Here is a 23,082-nt window from a genome sequence, read left to right as displayed (position 1 = left end):
AACACATTACTTTCACATCAGTAATTTATTCTTTAGACTAGTCTTTACAACAGTCCCTGAAAGAACAGTTACCAAATGAGTTATTGCCCTCTGAGTTCTTCTGAAAGGTCCCATTAAGATATCTGAATGCAATGAAATCATGTTTTAAAACTCATTCTAGAGTGGAATTCACAGTAAGATTGATCTAGATACTCACAAAACGAATTTAATTGCTGAAACATCAAAATAATTCTCATTATGTGTTTCTTCGATGTTGTTGTCCCCAGAACAGATTACTCATAGTATTGTAATATCAGACTGTCCACTCTTCTGCTGAAGTACAAGTTTGCTGATTACACTGGTGATGAGAGAGCCCCAAATTACCTGTGTCTGTGATTTATGTGAATTGATATGAATCCAGAATATAAGCAAAGTGAGACTCAGAGCTGTAATGAGGTCAAAAAGAAAAGCAATTGTTCTCGGTTTGAGTTAGAGTTTATTTTTTAATCGTTGTTGAATAAAATAATTGGGTCATATTATGAAGGATTAAGAGTGAAAATCCTGGGCTTCTCTGGTGGCACAGTGGTTGAGAGTCTGCCTGCCGATGCAGGGGACACGCGTCCGTGCCCCGGTCCAGGAAGATCCCGCATGCCGCGGAGCGGCTGGGCCCGTGAGCCATGGCCGCTGGGTCTGCGCGTCTGGAGCCTGTGCTCCGCAACGGGAGAGACCACAACAGTGAGAGGCCCGCGTACCGCAAAAAAAAAAAAAAAAAAAAGAGTGAAAATCCTTAACTGAACTACATACATTACAAATTGATTTAGATGAACCAGGTCTAGCTCTAATATCCAGCACACATGATGTGCTAAAACTGTGTAATGACCCACGCACAGGTGCAGCAGAGGAGGAATTTAACAAAATTGGCATTGGCTTTTACTAGATCTCAACTGGTCAGATGCATTTATCTGATGTGAAGAATGGACTCAGTGAATTATCAAACAAACAGATGCTTTTTCTTTGGATGTGGTAAGTCTCTTTGGATTTATAATAGCTCATCGAAGAACATAGCAACCTATAAAATTTTGCTGCAAGGTGAGAAAATACCAAGCAGAGACAAGTTATTAAAAAGACAATACATCACTTTGAACTCTATGCCTCATACAGCAACAAATAATATGACAGATGTATATGATTTATAAAACATTTTGTCGTTTAGAAAAACAAAGTGATAAAATTGAGTTGATGGATATAGTAGCTGTGAGACAGAATCATTCTTTGTCTGTGTAAGCTGTATGTAATAAAATCTCTAAAATAATGTTCTCTATTTCTTAAATTCAGTTGCTGGTGCTATTTATATTTTTCAGTCATCTGGCAAGTAAATTTTCTCTCAGTACTCTAAAAATCTAAATCATTACTGTTGATATTCAGGAAATTGAGAAGTATGATTGCTAACTCAGTGATTTCAATTGTATTTTTTTGAATGTGAACAAAAGAGGAATGTTGTGGTAGGTAGAAAAATAGCCTCCCAAAGATGTCTACATCCTAATCCTGGAACCTGTTAATATGTCAACTTACATGGCAAAAGGGACTTTACAGATATGATTAAGTTAAGGGTCTTGAGATGGACATCTTATTTTTCTGGGTGGGCCCAGTATTATCACAAGGAACCTTAGAAAAGGATGCAGGAGAGGCAGAGTCAGAGAAGGAGATGTGATGACAGAAGCAGAAGTCAGAGTGATTTGCTGGTTTTTATTGAAGATGGAAGGGGGCCATGAGCCACGGAATGGAGGCAGCCTCCAGAAGCTTGAAAAGGCAGGGATACTGTTTCTCCTCTAGATCCTCAGAAGGAATTCAGCCCTGCTAGCACCTTGATTTTAGCCCCATAAAACCGATTTCAGACTACTAAAATGTGAAATCATATTTTTGCACCATTTTAAGTCACTGAATTGGTGGTAATTTGTTACAACAGTAATAGAAAACTAATATAGTCTGTTGCCTTATGGCCACTGTTGTACACTGTCTAAAGAATATCCTTTATCTTTGTAATAATTTTCCTGAAGTGCCTTCGTGTATGTGGAGAATTAAACACTATTTTCGACTTTCGACATATCAAGTCTAAGCTCAGGCCATGTTTCCATGTCCCATAATGTGATGCCCAGTGAATGCTCAACACTACCGCAAGATGTCTTTTTTCCTGGTTGTTGGATATTTTTACTTCAGTAAGAAAAACCTCATCCTTTGTGGTTAACAATTAGCCTTATCGATATACTGACAGCATTCTGCAAATCCGACGATCCAGAAGCAACATAAAATCTGTCTCAGATGGATTCATGTGCTCTGAAAAACAAACAAGCAGTCTTTCCCTATTTGAAAGAATACCAACGTGAAAGTAATTTTTAAAAACACAACAAAGTAGAACTGTGTATTTTCTGTGGCTTAGCTAAACAGTAGATTGCAATTAATGAGTGGAAATAAAGTATTGTTTTTCTAAATGATTTTACAAGCTTTAGAACACTTGGCAATAAAAATGGGATTCCTTTAAAAATAATTAGATGAGCGCTTCTCAAAGAACGTTAAGAGAAACTAGTCCTAGAGAGCTCACTTTAAAATAAAAGAGGTGGCTTTATGTTTCACAATCATACTAGCTTTACTCTCTTCGACTTTAGCATCAGCATATTATGAAAGCATGTCCAAAAAATTATATTCAAATTTAAGTAAGCTTTTCCTCAGTTATTTAATTATGGGACTTTTAAATTTATTAACTGTAAAGAAAAGCCAAATAAAGATCAAATCTATTTTATAAAGTCAGTGGTAAATAATGTATTGATCAACTTTGAGTTCAGGGAGACCTCTTAAAATTGTTCTGATAAGGCATAATAATTTCTATTAGTTTTTGCCTTGAGATAATCTCCTTATCTGCATTTTACAGGTATAAAAATAAGGCTAAGTAGGTTGTGTTACCTGTCCTTGCTTGGCTTACATTTGTGTAAGTGGTAGAAGTAGGATCAGTGGGAATAGAACTAGTCTGTGCTTTGTGTGCTATGGTATCTTGCTTTATTCTGGCATTTTGAAATCTTTACTAACTATTCTTCCACATTTTTGATTCATACGAATAAGAGACTTTCATTTTATCTTAAATCAAAGAAAGTTTCAGGGAGACCAGAAAAGAAGCATATTGCGCTTCTGGTGGTTTATTTGTCTCCACATTTCCTCAGAGGACTACTTCCCATACTATAGAGAATGTGATGAATTTATGGTGACATTGAATAGAAAGTGAATACCGCATTGAGCAGTAATAATTCATAGACTCTAAAAGAATTGACAATCGGATAACAATCTATGTGTACTGCAGAACTGAATTATCTGTCTTGATACAATTTCAGTGATCTCTAATTCAGTCTTTTAGAATCAAAATCAATTCTATTATTAGCATATTTTGATTTCACAAAATTTAATGTTTAATTGCCCAAGAAGGATAGATAGTAAGACTGCAATACTATATATCCCAGAAGTGAAAAACTGTAACTTTTTTAATATTAATAATTTGTAGTTTTTGTTTGGTTTTTAAAGCGATCAGATCTATATACATTGTGCTTGCAGAAGGTAAATATGGACTTTGAATCTGTCTTCGTTTAGGTCCATCATATTAAGTCCAGGAATGGTTATGATGGTTAAAATTGTTTGGCAGTAGGTGACTTAATTATTCTTATAAACATGAAGCTTAAAAACTGTGCCATCTTTATAGAGGCCAGGGAAATTTGCCATGCATGAAGTACCACCTGTTAATCATAAATGACCATTTGTGTAAGATAACATTATCATGGTTGTGGTATGTGGATGGATAGATAGATAGATAGATAAAGATACTTTCCAACATGAGTTTTTATAAGACTTGTGGTGCCACAAACAATTGCTGAAACTGAGCCTGTTGCTCACTTTGTGTTGCCTGTACCCTAGCTGGGTATGACCAGAGATTTCTTTCAACCAAGATCATCTTTCCATTAGACTGGGTCTTCCTTCTCCAACAAGGGGATTCCTCAAGACTTAATCTCCAAGTGTTGAAATGCTAGTATTTTCGGAACAACTTTATAAATAGATGGCCCCCAAATCCAGCAGTTCATTTATTCCCTCAATGACAAAGCTGTTTACCCATGTTTGTCATATAAAAAAGGAGACTCAGGGCTTCCCTGGTGGCGCAGTGGTTGCGAGTCCGCCTGCCGATATAGGGGACGCGGGTTCGTGCCCCGGTCCGGGAAGATCCCACATGCCGCGGAGCGGCTGGGCCCGTGAGCCATGGCCGCTGAGCCTGCATGTCTGGAGCCTGTGCTCCGCAGCGGGAGAGGCCAGAACAGTGAGAGGCCCGTGTACCGCAAAAAAAAAAAAAAAAAAGAGACTCATAGTAGGGAGGACTTAACGCTTCCACAGGCTCAATGCTTCTGCACATGTCTCTCTGAAATGAGGGGAGGATCAGCGGCTCCTAAAAAAAAACAAATCACTTGTTGACCTTGGCCCTATGTAAGTTTTCTCAGTAAAGTATATCCTTAAGCCATGTCATACATTATGAAATTCATCTTGAATCCTGGTGCAGAGCAGGTAAAGACCAAGAAGAGATATGATTTGCATGGCAAGACTTTTTATGATGTTTCAGAACTTACTTAAATTATAGTTTCTATATTGAGAAACTGACTTTTATATGAAAATAAATCAATGAGAAAAAATGATAGCTCATCATTTTTAGCTTGAGGGAGAATGTGGAAGTTATGTGAAGATCAATATTTAACAATACACTTTGTCATCTTATCCAGGGAAAAGAAACATAAAAAGAAATATTGTGACAACTGTAAATTCACAAAATTCACAAACTTTTATAATATGCTTTATTTTATTGAATAAAAGCATCCAACATTCCATTTTTCAATATAGTTTAAAATCATAATTTTTAAGCCTTGTAAAATTCTCTTCAACACTTCATGTAAATTAGCCTAAACCTTTTAGGTTGTCTATAATGTTGGCAACACATTTTACAAAATTAAATTCAGATTTTGAAAGCGCACTATTCCAAATGCTACCATACCATATGTAAATGACCAAGTTTATTTGGTGATGTTTAATATGGGTAAGTTCACTTTCTGGTTTGCCTGGGACATTTCTAGTTTATTGTCCCGGCATCCATCTGGTTTAGCACTTGTCCCAGATTTTTCACTTTTTAACTAGGTGTTTTTATAAATAGTTATATATGTAAATAGTGCAGGTGTGGTAAAGCTCAAAAAGTATTTTATTTCCAGTTGCTATCACAGTCTCATAATCTACCTCAAAATTTTGGTTATTTAAGAAGATGACAGTCAGAGCTGCAGAGGGTGCACTTATGTATTTATATGTCTTTTCTATAAAGCATGACTTTTCATATAAATCAAATGACTCCTATATTAATTGACCTATTGACTTAATTCTTGTTTTCTTATATACCGTGAAAAATGAAGTGATAGATGTTAACGTCTTGTCTCTATTTGTACACGAAGAACTTCGAAAATAGTTAAATTTTTCCAGTTAAAAAAAATTACTGTCATCAACTGCTTCTTTTTGTTGCCCATTAATTGAGAGAAAATACAGCCCTGGAAATTAATTTTGTTAAAAGTAAAACATCTAACATCTTAATTGGAATTTCAGTTAAAATCAACATGAATGATACAACTATTTCAACCAATTTTGGTGGAGCAAAGCTTTCTGATAAAAACAATATTCACACTAAATTAAGAAATCTACAGAGCAGAAATGTACTTGGATTGGGAGCACACATAAATTGTAATTATATCCAAATAAGATGTATGTTTCTACCAATGGAAATAGAAGCTTGAAGCTGTCAACATTTATCATTTTTGCGCATACACTTCTAGGGTAAATTAAAAATTTTATGGCAAAACCAATGTTGAATAAACACACAAACTAAAGCTCAGCATAGCAGTATATGTAGCCTTCTGTTTTTATTTTTTTATAATACTTTGCATCTCAGAAATGTTTGAGATGTATTTTATGTCTATCTAAGTGCACTAAAATATTACTGATTTTTTGTAAATATTTCTACTAAGTTTGTTTCTTTATGTTAAAAATAAATGACTTTTTTTTTTTTTTTTTTTTTTTGCGGTACGCAGGCCTCTCACTGTCGTGGCCTCTCCCGCCGCGGAGCACAGGCTCCGGACGCACAGGCTCAGCGGCCATGGCTCACGGGTCCAGCCGCTCCGTGGCATGTGGGATCCTCCCGGACCGGGGCACGAACCCGCGTCCCCTGCATCGGCAGGCGGACTCTCAACCACGGCGCCACCAGGGAAGCCCCATGACCTTTTTTTTTTTTTTTCTCAGATTCCAATGCTGACACATGTATATGGCATCTCTTAGCACTTTTAAGATAAGTTTTCGTTGTCTTTGAGCCTCTTTCATTGCTGTTGAATACTGTCAGTCTAATTGTTCCATTCTTAGGTAACTCATCTTTTGTTTATGGTTGCTTTTAACACTTTTTCTTTGTGTTTTATGAGGAGCAATTTAACTTTTAACAAGACATGAATTCCTTAATCAGTTTGCTTAGAAATAAGTGGCCAATTTCAATCTGATGATTCATGTCTGTACTGAAGTATGGATGATCCCAGGCATTATGTTTCTCAAATATTGCCTCAGTAGCATTCCCTTTGTTCCCTCCTGTTGGAACTCCTCTTAATGAATGTGATAAACTCTACTGCCTGACCAGTCCGCACCATTCCTAGATCCCTTCCTTCATATACACTTTCACTAAAAAGGCTAGAGCCACTAAATACTCACTTTCCAAGTCTCACTTGACTCAATGAGATGTTAAATGGAATTGTGGTGTCGGGGTTTCTGGGGAAACTCTTTTATGATGAAAAGGGAGATTCAGCTAGTGTTTCTCCTTTCCGCTTCCTTCTTCCTGCCACAAATTGAAATGAAGTGAGAGGAGCTTCAGCAGCCTTCCCTTGGACCAAGGAAAAGGCTGAGGTAGAATCAGAGATGGTGTCTGTGATATACCTAAGGCACAAATCTATTGCTTACTAGCTGCCTCCCTCCAAATTTCTAATTATAAAATAAAATAATCTCAGTTTTTTTAAGTAGAGTCTGTGGAAAGGATTTAGGTGCTTATACTTTACTTGAGAGGAACACCCCAAGATGAGGATGAGAGAAACATGGGAATGAAGCAAGGAAGGATGCCAAGCAAGTTAATGCCATGCATTACTACCTGAGTACCTGTTTATCAAGAGACACAAAGAGATACAAGAGGCACATAAAATGCTTTTATTTATTTATTTATTTTTTACATCTTTATTGGAGTTTAATTGCTTTACAATGGTGTGTTAGTTTCTGCTTTATAACAAAGTGAATCAGTTATACATATACATATGTTCCCATATCTCTTCCCTCTTGTATCCTCCCTATCCCACCCCTCTAGGTGGTCACAAAGCACCGAGCTGATCTCCCTGTGCCATGCGGCTGCTTCCCACTAGCTATCTGTTTTATGTTGGTAGTGTATATATGTCCATGCCACTCTCTCGCTTTGTCACAGCTTACCCTTCCCCCTCCCCATGTCCTCAAGTGCATTCTCTAGTAGGTCTGTGTCTTTATTCCTGTCTTACCCCTAGGTTCTTCATGACATTTTTTTTTCTTAAATTCCATATGTATGTGTTAGCATAAGGTATTTGTCTTTCTCTTTCTGACTTATTTCACTCTGTGTGACAGACTCTAGGTCCATCCACCTCACTACAAATAACTCAATTTCATTTCTTTTTATGGCTGAGTAATATTGCATTGTATATATGTGCCACATCTTTATCCATTCATCCGATGATGGACACTTAGGATAAAATGCTTTTAAAACTTTGAAATAGCTTCCTTTTCTTCAGCTTCCGCTAAGGTGCTCGGTCCTTCTGAGGAAGCTAAGGCCCCGTTGGGGTGAGGCCCTCTCTTCATCCGGCGACTAGCACCGCGCCCGGCAGACCCTGCCTAGCCCTTGCCCGCACCATGGCCTCTGTCTCGGAGCTCGCCTGCATCTACTTGGCCCTCATCCTGCACAACGATGAGGTGACGGTCACGGAGGATAAGATCAATGCCCTCGTTAAAGCAGCTGGTGTAAATGTTGAACCTTTCTGGCCAGGCTTATTTGCAAAGGCTTTGGCCAATGTCAACATCGGGAGCCTCATCTGCAATGTGGGGGCAGGTGGACCTGCCCCAGCAGCTGGTGCTACACCAGCAGGAGGTCCTGCCCCCTCCACCACTGCTGCCCCAGCTGAGGAGAAGAAAGTGGAAGAAAAGAAAGAAGAATCTGAAGAGTCTGATGATGACATGGGCTTTGGTCTTTTTGACTAAACCTCTTTAGTAGCACATTCAATAAAAAGCTGAGTTCTTTGAAAAAACAAAAAAAAACAACATCGAAGTAGGAACTTTACATCAAATTAGTTCACTGGAGAGATAATAGAGGGCCTCCTGCTTCCTATGAGGTCACATAATGGGGAACACATGATGGGGAAGCTTCATGGGGATCTCTTGAACTTCCATGTCATGGTGGCCAGCCCTGGGTGGCCATTCATTAAGCCATGTCTCGTCCGCTGTAGCATAGTATTTCATCCATGTCTAAGAGTCGAGGCAGTCCTGAAAGGTGGAGTGTGGACCAAAAGAGAGGAAAGGAGATATTTGGGAGCATCTAAGAAAATACAGAACTTCCCTATTTAAAATTCCAAAACTTATCCTGAGTTTTCTCATACATCTTCCTTTCTTTATTTTCTTATCATAGGATTTATTGCTAGCAAATACCATTCATTCATCTATTATCTTTCACCCTCTGATAGTTTGTAAGCTCCATGAAGTCAGGATTTTTATCTATTTGGTTGTTGTTAATCTGCTATTTCCAGGCACCAAGATCATTAATTTCTTGGTACATAATATATAAATGAATGGCAGCCATGATGTCTTGCCCTAATCCCTTGGATATTAATAACTGTTTGAACCAGATTCATCTTTTGGTGATTTGGACAGCTTAGACTCTCATCCCTATTGGATGTTTCCCACATGGCGGGTAATGAGGTTGATTTGACCTAGTATTTTAGTGCATTAGAGCATTAGTTTTAGAGTCAGATGGCCTGGATTTAAATTCTAGCCCTTCTACTTATAGTTGTGTGACCTTGTGAAAATATTTAAACCACTTTAAATTTCCTCCTTTGCCAAATGATACTACTAATATTATCTGTTTCTTAAGGAATGTATATAATACCATAAAAGGAATTGTATACAATACCAGTAAAGCATTTTCACTGACACCCAGTGAGCCCCTGGTGGTGTTTTTTATCCTCAGAGTCTAGACAGAAAGACAGAAGACACTCAAAATGTATAAAATAGAATTTAGTGTATATAAGTCGTTACACTGGTGATGGAAAGGCAGAGACAATGAATAGAAAACTGTGGTGAGACAGTCCACAGACAAGCAATAACAGGATGAGCAATAGCAATAGGATGTTGCTACCATCTCTAGACATTGACAAAGAGACGTAAGGTAATGTTATGAGAACTCAGGGGCCAGAGTCAAGTGATTGGAAGCTGGTGCCTTGAAAGAGATGCACACATGGCCTGATGATCAGGATGAGATGATGCCTAAGGCTGAGATAGACAACATATAGTTTGTTTCCTCTCTTCTTTCACCCTTCTATCCTTCCTTCTGTGGAGCCCAACAGAAAGCCAACTGATAAAAGATCTTGAAAACACAGTTTATGGGATCAGATTACCAATTTTCCAGAGCCAAAAGGAGAAGAGTAAGATCTGATGGCAAACAGGCTCATGTTCTGCTTCATCTTATCTATCATCATTGCCAATATGTCAGCCTTTCCCAGTTCTGTTGTTCAATATAATTCAAAGGATTTTTATTTCTTTACTTTCTGCACTATTGCATCTTAGAGCAGAAGTCATCCTTATATACTTGGTATAATCCACCTTGCAAAGTGTCTTGTTCATGGAAAATACTCAAGTATTCGAGGAGTAAATGAGATTGATTCTATCAATCCATATTAGGACTTTACAATCATACCTTGACCATTTCAACAACTTAAAAGTTCACCTACATACTTCTAATTTCATTTTATGCTTCCCTGTTAGAATAAATCACAATTTTTATGCAAAACAAGTAAGTGTTCCATTTCCATTACCTGCTGTCTATACCGGAGAAATCATATGATCAAGGGTTATTACCATGATAAAGAGTTTCTAAGAACTTTTTCTTTATGCTCTATATCACTTGTTATCAATGAATGGTTCATTGTATCTAGACATTGCTCTTCGTATGTTTCTCAAAAGCCGACTAGTTTCAGCATTAGTGAGTCACATTTTCTTAATCTCATTTGAAATATTGTGAATCTAAATTCTGCCCATTTAACAAGTAGTAAGTTTTTAGAGTACTACCTTTCAACTGTTGTTTAATTCATGAAGTTTCATATTGCTTTTATGAAAAGACTACCTTATTTTCTAACTTTGGAATCTTCTCTTGAGAATTTCCTCAAATTAATGTATGTTCAAATGTAATGCCATTTGTATATAGGATATCACACTATGAATCCTCTACTTTTCTAGCTATAAATACAAGTCAGACCTAGAAAAAGATACTTTATTATCTTAATCTATTCTATTTCTAAAATTACTCTGCTTTGCACAGTGAATGCTCCTATGTGCTTAAGAAATTTTAATATTAAAATCTATATAATAATGTTTTTACCAACATAGTGCACATTTCTCCTGGCATTTATACACTCTTTATCTTACTCATTGTACAAATACAGTGTTTGGAACTGTGAAACTTTCCTGTTATGCACATGATATAGGATTTCAAGGATAAAGAAGTAGGAATAAATAGCAACCCTAATTTCTCATGTTAAATTGGATTTAATAGGGCTGATATTTTGTTAGAACAGCCACAACCCCTATTCATGCATTTATTATAACTGAATCTCCCGCTAAAATACTATGTAACCCCCATGTGATATCTATATCTTTCTTTCTACTGAGATATTTATAGAACCTGATATGCCTTTAATATTTCCTGAAAATTGTCCCATGTTTCAAACATTATTGGTAATTAGTGGTTTATAGTGCACTATATTTCATCATCCTTTTACCACTTTAATTATTTTAGCGATATTCATAGGGTAAAGAATCTGAAAATTGCCTAGGCCCAAAGCAAAGGCTGAGTGGGATTGGGACTGTAACTAGTAAAGCCATGGAGAAAGGAATTGAATCCAAATTTAAGGCAAGGCAAGGCAAGGTCATGGATATGAACTAGATTTAGAATTTATCTCCCATCCACACTTCCAAAAAAAGACAGTGAAAATAGAAATATGAGGTAAAATCTAGAGAGCAAAAGAATATGTATACTTTAAAATCAAGAACATGTTCATTGTTAGGAGACAATGTAAGGAGCTATGTTGTAAGCTGATTTGTGACTTTGGGATTTTTTTTTTTCTTTTTAGCCTCCTTAAGTGTGGTTAAAATTCTCCTTGAATCACTTATAGGTTGTAAGTCTGCAGAATGATGATATATTACATATCTAACTGACATAACATAATTTTCTTAAACTGCATGTGTTTACAATATGTTTTCTCAGATCCTGCCCATAACAGGATCGATATTCAGTTTATCCTGTTGTTAGTTGAGGAGACTCAATTTAATGCTGCTTAAGGAACCAGTTGTTTTATTTTTATGCTTTTTGAATCCTATGCTTTCAAGTGCCGTAGAACTATAAAGTGCAATAGAAATACAATGTGAACCACAAAGGTGAACTACGTATTTAATTTTAATTTTTCTGGTAGGATCTGTTCAAATATTTGCCAGTTTTTAAATTGAGTCGTTTGCTTTCCTGTTGTCTATTTTGTCATATAGAAGTATCACATATATTTTCCTCCATTCTGTGACTCGTTGTTTCATTTTTCTTAATGGTGTTCTTTCAACAGAGTAAAGGTTTTTAAATTTGATACAGCCCAATTTCTAAGTTTCAAAGGTTTTTTTTGGCCTGTCTCCCCAAATTTTACAAAATTTTCTGCTGTATTTTCTTCTAGAAGTGTTATGGTTGTTTATTTATGGCTGTGCTTGAATTTATGTTGTTGTTATTATTTTTTGTATGATGTATATAAGGTCAATGTTAATTTTTTTTTCCCAAATGGATATCCGGTTTTCCCAGCATCATTGTTTGAAAGAACATCTTTCTCCATTAAATTGCTTTGGTACCTTTGTAAAAATCAATTAACCATTTATGGGTAAGTTCACTTTGAACTCTGTTTCCATTGATCTGTATATCTACATTTCACAAATACTGGCTTTATATTAAGTCTTGAAATGAGGTATTATTCTTCAACTGCATACCACAATTTGTTTATCCCATTCATCCACTGATGAACATATGGGTTGTTTCCACCTCTAGGCTTTTATGAATAATACTGCTGTAAACATTTGTGTACAAGTTTCTGCAAGGACATACATTTTCATTTCTTCTAGACATATACCTCAGAGTAGGATTGATGGATCATATAATAACTCTGTGTTTAACTTTCTGAAAAGTAGTCAAACTCTTTTCCACAGTGGCTGCATGATTTTACATTACCACAAGTAGTGTATAAGGGTTCTAATTTCTCCATGTCCTCACCAACACTTGCTACTTTTTGTTATTTTAATTTGTTTTTTATTGCAGTCATACTAACTAGGGGGAAGTGCTATCTTATTGAGGTTTCAATTTGCATTTACTTAATAACTAATGATAGGGAAGATCTTTTCATTGTTGGCCATTTATCTATTGTCATTGGAGAACTACCTATTCAAGTTATTTGCCCTTTTTTTTTTTTAAATTGGGCTCTCTATCTTTTTGTCGTTGAGTTGTAAGGGCTCTTTATGTATTCTGGATACTAAGCCCTGATCTGATATGTGACTTGAAAATATTTTCTTCCATTTTATAGGTTGCTTTTTTACTTCCTTAGTAATGTCTTTTGAGAAACAAAAGTTTTAAATTTTGACAAAGTCATATATGTGTGTGTGTGTGTGTGTGTGTGTGTGTTTTGTTGCTTGTGCTTTTGGTGTCAAATCTGAGAATCCATTGCCAAATACGAGGTCATGAAAAACTACCTCTGTGTATTCTTCTAAAAGTTTTATGGTTTTAACTCTTATATTTAAGTCACTGATACATTTTGAGTTAATTTGTATGAGGTATAAGGTAGAGGTCCAATTTCAATCTTTGGCAAGCAGTTATCTAATTCTCCCAGCACCATTTGTTGAAGGGCTAATCTTTCCCCATGAATGCTCTTGACACCTTTATCAACAATTGATTGGCCATGGATGTTTGGGTTATTTCTGGGCTCTCAATTCTATTCCATTCATCTGTATGTCTCTTCATCTGCCCATGGATACATATTTTCATTTCCCTTGGACAAATACCTAGGAATGTAATTGCTGAGTTAAATAATGCATGTGGTTTTAACTTTTTAAAAAATTTGTGTTTTGGGCTTCCCTGGTGGCGCAGTGGTTGGGAGTCCGCCTGCTGATGCAGGGGACACGGGTTCGTGCCCCGGTCCGGGAAGATCCCACATGCCGTGGAGCGGCTGGGCCCGTGAGCCGTGGCCGCTGAACCTGCGCGTCCGGAGCCTGTGCTCCACAATGGGAGAGGCCATAACGGTGAGAGGCCCGCGTACCGCAAACAAAAACAAAAACAAAAAACAAAAAACTTGTCTTTTCCTCATCATGATCCTGCAGCTGGGTTTATTGCCCCTCTGTGCAAATTTGGACTTCTGTTGGTGAGGAACAAATGAAAGGTGGTTAGTGTTTAGTCAATGAAAAGTATGTGTTCCAGTGTATTCCACCAGATGCTAATACAGTCTAAGTGATGAACTTTGAACCACACTGGAGAATTATTTTGTACCCTTAGACAGTGCTAGATTTATATATATTAATTTCCCAGACTGTAATTCTCTCATTTTCAATATTACTTTTTGACTATCAGAGCCACCTTTAGAAGAAAAAACCTCATGACAGATATATCCAACTGAAACATTGTATTACAGTTTATGTTATCAACATTTTAGAGTTATGTTCATTGATGTTTGTGGGGGGTGTGTGTGTGTCTATGTGTCTGTGTTTGTGTGTGGTCTCAAAATTAGATTAATGTTAACAAATTTTCATTTGTTTTACTTCCAGTTCCGAAAGTGGTATTTTCTGAGGTTCTGAAAGTGTGTGCTCTTTCAGGTTACTATACGCTTCTGTATTACATACCGATGATTGCAGTCCACTGCATGCTTATACCAGTATGACAGGGAATTATCCTTTGGCTCACATTTCAGTTGTAACAAGCTCTACTGTATAATACTGTGTATTAATGTAGCTGTTCTTAGTTTCTAGAGCTGACGGTAGGAAAAAAGTGAAATGAGTGAAGTCTGTCTTCATTCTATATTTATTTTATTCCTTAAGTTATATTTTCTCTCTTCCCCTCATGAAAACTTTTACTGGAGAAATACTCTGAAGAGATTATGACATTAATCACTTTAATTATTATTCTGCCAAGGGGAATTTGCATTTAACAGAGGTTAAAGGAATAAAGCACTAGTAATAGTAGAATTTTAGCCCTTGAAAATTGGTTGGAGAAGGGCTCTTTGGGAAAAAGGAGTGCAAAAAGGGAGAAAGAGGTTGATGCTTTTAGAATCATACCATTCAGAAATTCATACCATTCATAGAAATTCTTCTATTTTGACTAAGCCAATTCAGAATGGCCCCTAAATAGCACCACTCACCTCAATTCTGTCTTTTCCTTAAACCCCCCCCCAAAACAAAACTGATATATGCAAAATTAAATGGAGTGCACAGCTATAGACTATTTTTATTTATCTATAAAAGAAATTGAGTTTGTGTCATTTGATTACAATATCTAGGTGAGCATTTGCCTCCATTACAAGATGATTAGTTCCATCGGGATTCAGGGCAACATGGAACTGGCTGTATGTTAGATAGAGTAGATTTACAAATGTCAGATACAAAATAGAGTTTGAATAATAATTTACTGCTTTAGTAAAATTCAATTGTAGATCCCCTTTACCCAAGAAGAGCTTGATAAATATCAAGTGATTATTTTATATTCTTTAAAAAATTGTATATTGAAGCTTCTGAATATTGGAAGGTAAGGTGAAAAACTCAATACTAGAAACCAGCCCTTTATATTATGTTTACCAGACAATTGAGGAACTCCCAATTTGTTAATACATGAGTTTCAAAATACCAGAACGTGAGAATTTATAATGCACCTGGAATAGATATCACCCAGATAAAAAAAAATAACTTGTCAGGGTAAAAAATATAGAGAAAAATAAGAAGTTAATTGAAAATGTAAGGTTCTAATATTTCATTCTTATTTCCTTTAAAAAATGATTAATTAATCTTGGATTCATGCAATTTCTTTAAAAATATATGCGGTTCGATCCAGAGTAGAACACAATGACCCAGCTATACAATATTCAGACAACATCTTATTATCGATGGTCTAGATTGCAAACTCCTTCGACAAAGGTGGAATATACTTATAACATATAAAACAATATAAATAACATGCATATAATATGCATATTGTTATGTATAAGATGGTAAACCAAAGAATAAAAGAGTTACTGAGTAAAGCAGTTTTGCTGTTTTCTATGTCAGTATACAAAACTGTATAATATTTTACTGATTGCAGAGAATATACCGTCATGGAATTATAAGGAAAAATTAATCTATATTAGATATGCATCATTTATTCTTTTCTTGACTAGTTCTTCCTATGAAAAGTGTAGACATCTTCAAATCCAATGGAGAAATGCACATAAGAGTTATTATTTATATATTTTGAAAGCATGAAAGTTAAATGATATCATACGGAATTCTTGTGATGGATCTTAAAAAAGACAATTGTCTTCACCGACGCCCAGTAAAAAAGTTTATGTACAAGGGATCAATACTACTCTGACCTGAGTTTTAGAATCTTTTGCCAGCAATTTCAGTACTGACAAAAAAAACTATACATAGTAAAGGAAATGACCCAAAGAACAAGGGCCCTGTCAACTCCTTAAGCCCTTTGAGGATTATTGTCCCCACCATTGACATTAGCCTCATGTTCAATTTGTGTACTCAGTCTTTTTGTGCTAAGATGGGGAGCTTGGCTGAGAAGATATGTACCTTTAAAATGACTACTTAGAGACAACAATTTTATAATGACTGCAAAAATGAAAAGCAATGAGTAATAAAAGAACATTGACTTTTGGGGGGAAATAGGATTGTCCTTGTTCCTTTCACTTAGTTGGATGACTCTCAGATCTTGACAAATAAAGAATAGTATAGTCAATCTGCTAGGAAAGAAGAAGCATGCTGATAGCAGAATTATGCTAACCAGTATCCAAATACATTCTAAATGGAAAGGTTTCTCAGCTCAGCTGACCCTGCATACATGCTGCCTGCACAGAGGAAACAAACAGTGTAAACTGTCAGGTTGCCCAGTCTAATTATAATTTATATATAACTTGGTTCTATTTAGCTAATATTATAATTCACTGCACACAAGATTCCCACTCATCTGGGAGTATCTCTAAACTGCTATTTAGGGGCAATAGTTTTGAATTAATTACCTGATATTTCTCAAGCACCATGTTTGAAACCATCAGAAACCTTGAGCTGTAGTACTGGTTCTTGGATTTATTAGCAGTTAAACTTGGAAAAGTCTCCATTTCTCAATGTCTCAGTTCCCTTAGCTGTCATATGTGGATCATTTATATTCTCTTTCCTGAAGATAAAATGTGATAATAGATCAAAAAGTACTTTTGAAAATGTAAATTGATGTACAAATGTGAGGTCTTATCATGATCATGATCATGATCATCGTCCTGCTGACGTAAGCCACTCAGTGGCTGAAGAGAACAGTCTCCTGTTACCTTATATTGCTCTCAAACTCTTCTACCTGGTGGATGCTTTCGGGGCTGTCATCTGTCAGTGCATGGAGTTGGGAGAAATACCACTATGTGATATGGTGTGGTCTAAGTGATAACCTGTGTGGTCAGATTTAACCAGGCAGAGAATTCGGACAGTCATTAGTTTCCTATCATCCTATGGAGTGTGAGATCCATTCCATTGCTAGAGAAGATAACCTTCCATCTGTGAATCTACTCATATAGGGTAAGTTTGAAGAAGGGCTCTACTCAGGGGAAAATAAGCAGTCTGTTTGGCATAGACAGTCTCTATGCGAGGGTACCACTTGCTTCCAGAAGTGTCTGGGAAAGCCAGTTTCCCTGCACCTGTTGACTGAGGGACAGCTGGGAAACAAAGCCAGTGGATGTCATGTGGCAGGCAGAGGGAACTGCTAATCCTATAGAAGGCTGAATATGGTTTCTGTTCTAGCTGGGGCAGTAAGGGAGTGACCTGAGACCCAGGTAGCTTGTTATGCAAGCATTGGACACCCAGGATCTTTTACAGGCAGCACTGATTCTTGTATGATACGGACTCACTACCTATTCTTCTTTGAGAAAAGACCATTTTACTGCTTCCTAATTCCAAAGACTGCATCTATAGGAAAATCTCTGATTACTGCATCATGCCCAACCATCTCAATTCTACCTAGTTTATAAGAGGTATTTTGGCACATAGGGTAAGAGTGCATGGGCTTTGGAGCAACGCTCCTGGGACTCAAATCCCATTTCCTCTGCTTGTGAGTTCTATGACTGTCAGCATGTTAGCATCTCTGTGCCTCAGGTTACTCACCTGTAAAGGCAAATAACAGAAATACCTATCTCATAGATTTAAATGATGCAAAAGATTTAAAGCTCTAAGAAGAGCACCTCCTGTATATTAAATACTTAATAAAAGTTGCTATTTTTATGGACCTATGCAAATTTGATCACTAAGCATTAAAAGTCTTAGAAGCAACACTTGCTGACTGAGGTAGGGGATGGAACCTTCCATTTATTGAACACATATATTGATCTCCTACACTGTGCTAGGCATTTAATCTTCAAATAATCATACTTTTTCTTTGTTTAAAGATGAGAAAATCGAAACTCTGAGTGACTGACTGAGGTTACACAGCAGGTGGCAGATAAAGGAGGTCTTAGGACCACCTGACTCCAGTGGCCTCTCTGCTTTCTTTGTATTATTCTGTGTCAGAATCTTTGCTCCTTTTTCAGTCTTCTCTCTTCACTTCCCAATCAGAACAATTTTAAAGGACATTTACACGTGGTTCCCATGTGCCTGCCCAGAGGAACTCTTGGAGAAATATAATTATCCAGAAAAAGATGTGCATGTCTTCTCCTTATAATCCTACATAGAGCTATGAAAGAAAAATATTCTCTCTACAAACACATATTTCTTCCAATGTTTAAACTCCAATAGCAGATGCTCACATAGAGATACAAATAGCATTCCTCTACTCACTAATATACACATATGCATATTAGAAATCATGGTGTGAGTAGAACTGGCATATAAAGCAAAAGTTGATCGTATCACGTCTAGTAAAAGTTCAAAGAAAGTTTTACAGCTCAAACTTAGCTGTTAAGACTATATGTAGAAAATTAATTTTGAATCTAGTTTGTTGTTTGAACTTTGAGAGAAGTAGCTGACCAGTAACTGAAGGAAGTAGGAATAAAAACTGGTTTTTGGGAGAAAGTATGGAGTTCTGTGGACAGCTGGTAGAAGAACAGATATTGCTTCCTGGTCTAGGAATGTGCTAGAAGTTAAAAACAACAACAACATCCCAAAAAACAAAATCAAGCAAACAGCAACAGAAAAGGCTCAAGTCTACGGCCTGATTTGAGGTCTGTGTCTAAGTAATGTTATTTCTTTGAGGAGAAGGGAAATGTGAGTAAGGACACAGCACCTCTGTTTAAGGAATGATGTGTGACCATTCTAGCAGCTCTTTCCCAGCAGGACTCAGGGTTGGCCAGCTTCACAGCCAGTGAAGAAATTACTGCTGTAGAAATTCAGCACTTCAGTGACCAAACCAGAAATTAGCCCCCTCCCCCCCCCGCCATAACAAGTAGCATCTTTGGAAGGCTAATGTAACAGTCCACTGAGTGCAACCTCCCAGTTCATAGGGGACCCAGAGGATGACAGCTTTTGAGAAAGTTGTAGGCACTCTCTTTGCCCTACACCATCAGGCACTGAACCAAAGTAAAGGAATCACTGTGTAGGGCTGGTGTTCCTGGGACCCAGATACAAAATACGGATTTTTAAAATTTGCTTGAATGCTGACTATACATCCAGGCTCTTGTAGCCTGAGGGACCAATTTTTATAAACACACACACACACACACACACACACACACACACACACACACACACACACACACACACCCCTATTACTAGCATAAACAAGCTCTACATTGCACATATATTTACCTGAGCTAACGGTAGTCGAGGTCTTGTACTGCAACTTAGAAATCATTCATGGAGAGCTGATAATCTAGGCCTTCATCTGAGTTCCAAAACTATAGATAGAACTACATTTCAGTAAAATTGGTTTCCTTTACAGTCCTATGTATTTAATTTTATTCAGCTGAAATCAGTATTCTGAGAAGGATCCGTATAAGCTTTAATCCAGCTATCAAGGGATTATGGCATAAAATATGCTTAGGCTTGTGCTCCAGGGGATTCTGGTGAAGGCAGGAAGAGGAACTGGTAGATACTGTAGATGCATTTCAAACCTCAGCGATCTAGAAGAGGTAGGACAGGATCCCTGACCACGGACATGTCCTATCAACATAATTCTTCCTTTAAAATAATGGTTGGTCCCACTATAAATATAAAAGTCTTCTCTATTATTCTTTCAAATAATCTGTATGCCATGTTTACTTTGCTACCTCTTGAATATTTTTTGTGAAATATTTATTTCAAATAAAACACTTTTAAAATTTTCATTATTTATGCCAGCATATCCACTTATTAGATTTGTAAGAGATCTCCAGAGATAGTTGAAAACGTGCCGTGATATTAATGTAAGCATCTACTGTTTATTATTTGTCAAAATCAGTTATATCAGAGAAAATAATGCACATTTCTTACCTGATTATAATTTCCGGTGTCACATATCATCTTCAGTGAATACTAATTGCTACTAACTGGCATTTGATTGAAGCAGTAAAGAGGTGGATTCATTCTGTTTCACTCATTGAGTCCAGTTGGGTTTTGGCCAAGGCTTATAGCCTAAATGTCCAATAATAAGGGCATGATTAATTGAATTTTAGCACATCCATATGATAGAATAATGTGAAGCCATGAAAATGGTATTTTAGAAGAATACTTAGTAAAATTGGAAAATGTTTATAATAAATTTACTATCAGTACTACATGGAGAATAAAATCTAGATTCATTATCCTGGCCTCTAAGGTCCTGCATAATTATGGGCTCCTACACAACTATACTTTCCATCTTACCTCCCTCAGTCATCACACTTCATCCACATTGCTCTTTAGTCTATTTCGCTAACATGCCAAGACATTTTCCACTGTCAGGACTTTGCATTATCTGTTCCCACTTCCTGGAAGTCTCTTCCTTATATCTTCACATGAACAATACTTTCTTGTCACTGAAGAGGGCCTTCTCTGACCACTTACTTCCCAGTATATCCCTTTATTATATTATGTATTGCATCTTACTATCTGATATTGCTTTACTTATTTTTAGTTTATATTTCTACACTTCCTACTAGATTGCAAGCTCCTTGAAAGCAGGGACCTTGCATTTCCTGTTCAGTGTTTTATTCCAGGGCTTTGAAAAGTATCTGGCACTTAGTAGATGCCCACCACATATGCTGAATGAATAAACAAATAAACCAGTACTCTTTTTTTAATTTCAAAAATATGCTTATTTTAGAAATCTTCAAAAATATAAAGAAGAAAATAACATAAATTCCTGATAATGACTTCAGAGATAATTATCATAGACATGTTAGTATATGTTAAGATACAGACAAGTAAATGTATGACAGTGGGGGTCATCTAACTGCACTCCCTGTTTAGATCTCCTCTTTTTCTTACTTTTTTCTCTCTTCTCTTTCTCAGAAACAAAATATAAATTTCCCTCATAAATTCCTGTATAACAGTTTAGTGATAATTTTAATTTCTTGGGAAACACCACACCATAGCCTATTAATGTATTTATTTGCCCAAAAATAGTGCTCTCCCAAACAGGAGTTTTGGCACTCATGTTTTTCTGCTCTTCTAAAATGTGGAACAGAGCACAGTGATGGGATAGTGCTGGGACACAACCACATTTTCCTTTGTGGTGGGTCAGAGAAGACCTTCAGGAGGATTTGACTTCTCAGCTGAGACCTGAAATGTGTCCAGATCAGCCATACTAAGTTTATAAGGTTGGAGACCTGGAGGGTGGGAGAGACAGAGAATCCCAAACAGAGAGAACGACTATATGTGTAAAGGCCTTGAGATGAGAGAACCTTAAACTTGAGGAGAAATAAAAGTTATTCCATGTTACTACTAGTGCATAATGTGTCAGGGTCTTTTGATGCTGGGGAAGTAGGCAGAAGCCAGAAAAGGAGGGCTCCACGGTAAGCAGTGTATCATAAGGGCAAGAAGTCTTTTGAGTGCTTTCAGCACTCAGAAATATCATGGTGAGTTTTTCCAAAGATCATGCAGACTGCTCATAATGAAATATGGAAAGAGAAAAACTTTTGCCACTTCTGTGCCTATGCAAATATATAATGAGTGTTTTTTCATATCTATAGAGAGAAGACAAGAAAGCTTATGCAACGTGCGTTCTGGACTTACTTCAACCACGCACGCATCAAGCAGCGGACAAAAGGAAATAAAGGTACGGTGTCCCTGGTAGCTGCTAATTGGGAGACTCTTACTATCTGTGTCAAGAGTCGTCTTTACTCGTTATTATGTCATTACCAAGTTAGATGGGAAGGGCCACCATGATTTGGCTGGCATGATAGCTATCCTAAGGGGATCATAAAATACTGTCTTTCCTCATGTATAGTAGTGCCATCTGCAGGTTCCTTCTCTAGATCAGGGGTCCCCAACCCCTGAGTCCCAGACCGTTAGCAGTCTGTGGCCTGTTAGGAGCCAGGCCGCAGAGCAGGAGGTGAGTGGTGGGCAAGCGAGTGAGTGAAGCTTTATCTGCCGCTGCCCGTCGCTCCCCTTTGCTTGCATTACCACCTGCATCATCTCCCCCGTCGCCCGCCCTGGCTGTAGAAAAATTGTTTTCCATGAAACAGGTGCCTGGTGCCAAAAAGGTTGGGGACCGCGGCTCTAGATGATCTTTACATGGTCAGGAAGCTCCAGCAGGATCTCTATATGCAACCCCACCCTGCTTTGCTCCAGAGGTATAAAGATACATGCTTTCTCCTGGTGACTGTTCCACATGCCAACCGGAGACAGTCTTGTACTTAAGGCCAATTCCAGATTGGCTTGCCTCGCCCTCCATCTGCTGCCCTCAACCCTGTAACTTTCAGAATTTACTTGATACCTCTGGCATGTAGATGGTGCCCTTCTGTCCTTTTGGTAACTTATTTATATCTCCCTCCACCCTATTTTCAGAAATATTTTAGTTTTTTCAAAGATGATATGGGTAGCAACAAGGTTTTAAAAGGAATAGGGTAGGCAAATTACTGTGAGTAGGCAACTCAGCATCATGTCTTAGAAATATAATCGTTTTTCACAGTATAGAGAGAGATGGTCTGTTATTTGGGGGACATTTCTAGCCTTTTGTAATTCACCAATATTTATTGAACTCCATATATATATATATATATTTAATGGGGATCAAAGATAAAAAAGGCCTTCCCCAGGACAAATAAAAAAGCCAGTCCCCTTAGTCTGGTGCTTTATTCCCTCACAGCTACTCAAAGACTTCACTCTTTTCCCTATTCCTGTCTTTTCTTGTATTAGTTTTCTATTGCTGCTGTAACAAGTAAAGAACTTAGTGACTTCTTAGTAAAGAACTTAGCGACTTAAAACAACATAAATTTATTATCTTATAGTCCTGGAGGTCAGACATATGAAATGGGTCTCATGGGCTAGAATCAAAGTGTCGTCAGCAGAGCTGCATTCCTTCCTGAGACT

At 37.1% G+C, this 23,082-nt stretch overlaps 1 pseudogene; it reads left to right on the top strand.

The window, feature by feature from the left end:
* The first annotated feature begins 7,980 nt into the window (after nt 1-7,980).
* LOC113617817 (60S acidic ribosomal protein P1 pseudogene) lies at nt 7,981-8,381 on the top strand (annotated as a pseudogene).
* The last annotated feature ends 14,701 nt before the right edge of the window (nt 8,382-23,082 follow it).

The sequence above is a fragment of the Aethalodelphis obliquidens genome, unplaced genomic scaffold (genome assembly GCF_003676395.1).
Source record: "Aethalodelphis obliquidens isolate GAN/ISIS:26980383/991018 unplaced genomic scaffold, ASM367639v1 scaffold5, whole genome shotgun sequence".
Taxonomy (NCBI): Eukaryota; Metazoa; Chordata; class Mammalia; order Artiodactyla; family Delphinidae; genus Aethalodelphis; species Aethalodelphis obliquidens.
Note: the sequence above shows the minus strand (reverse complement) of the source record. Positions and strands in the feature narration are given on the sequence as shown.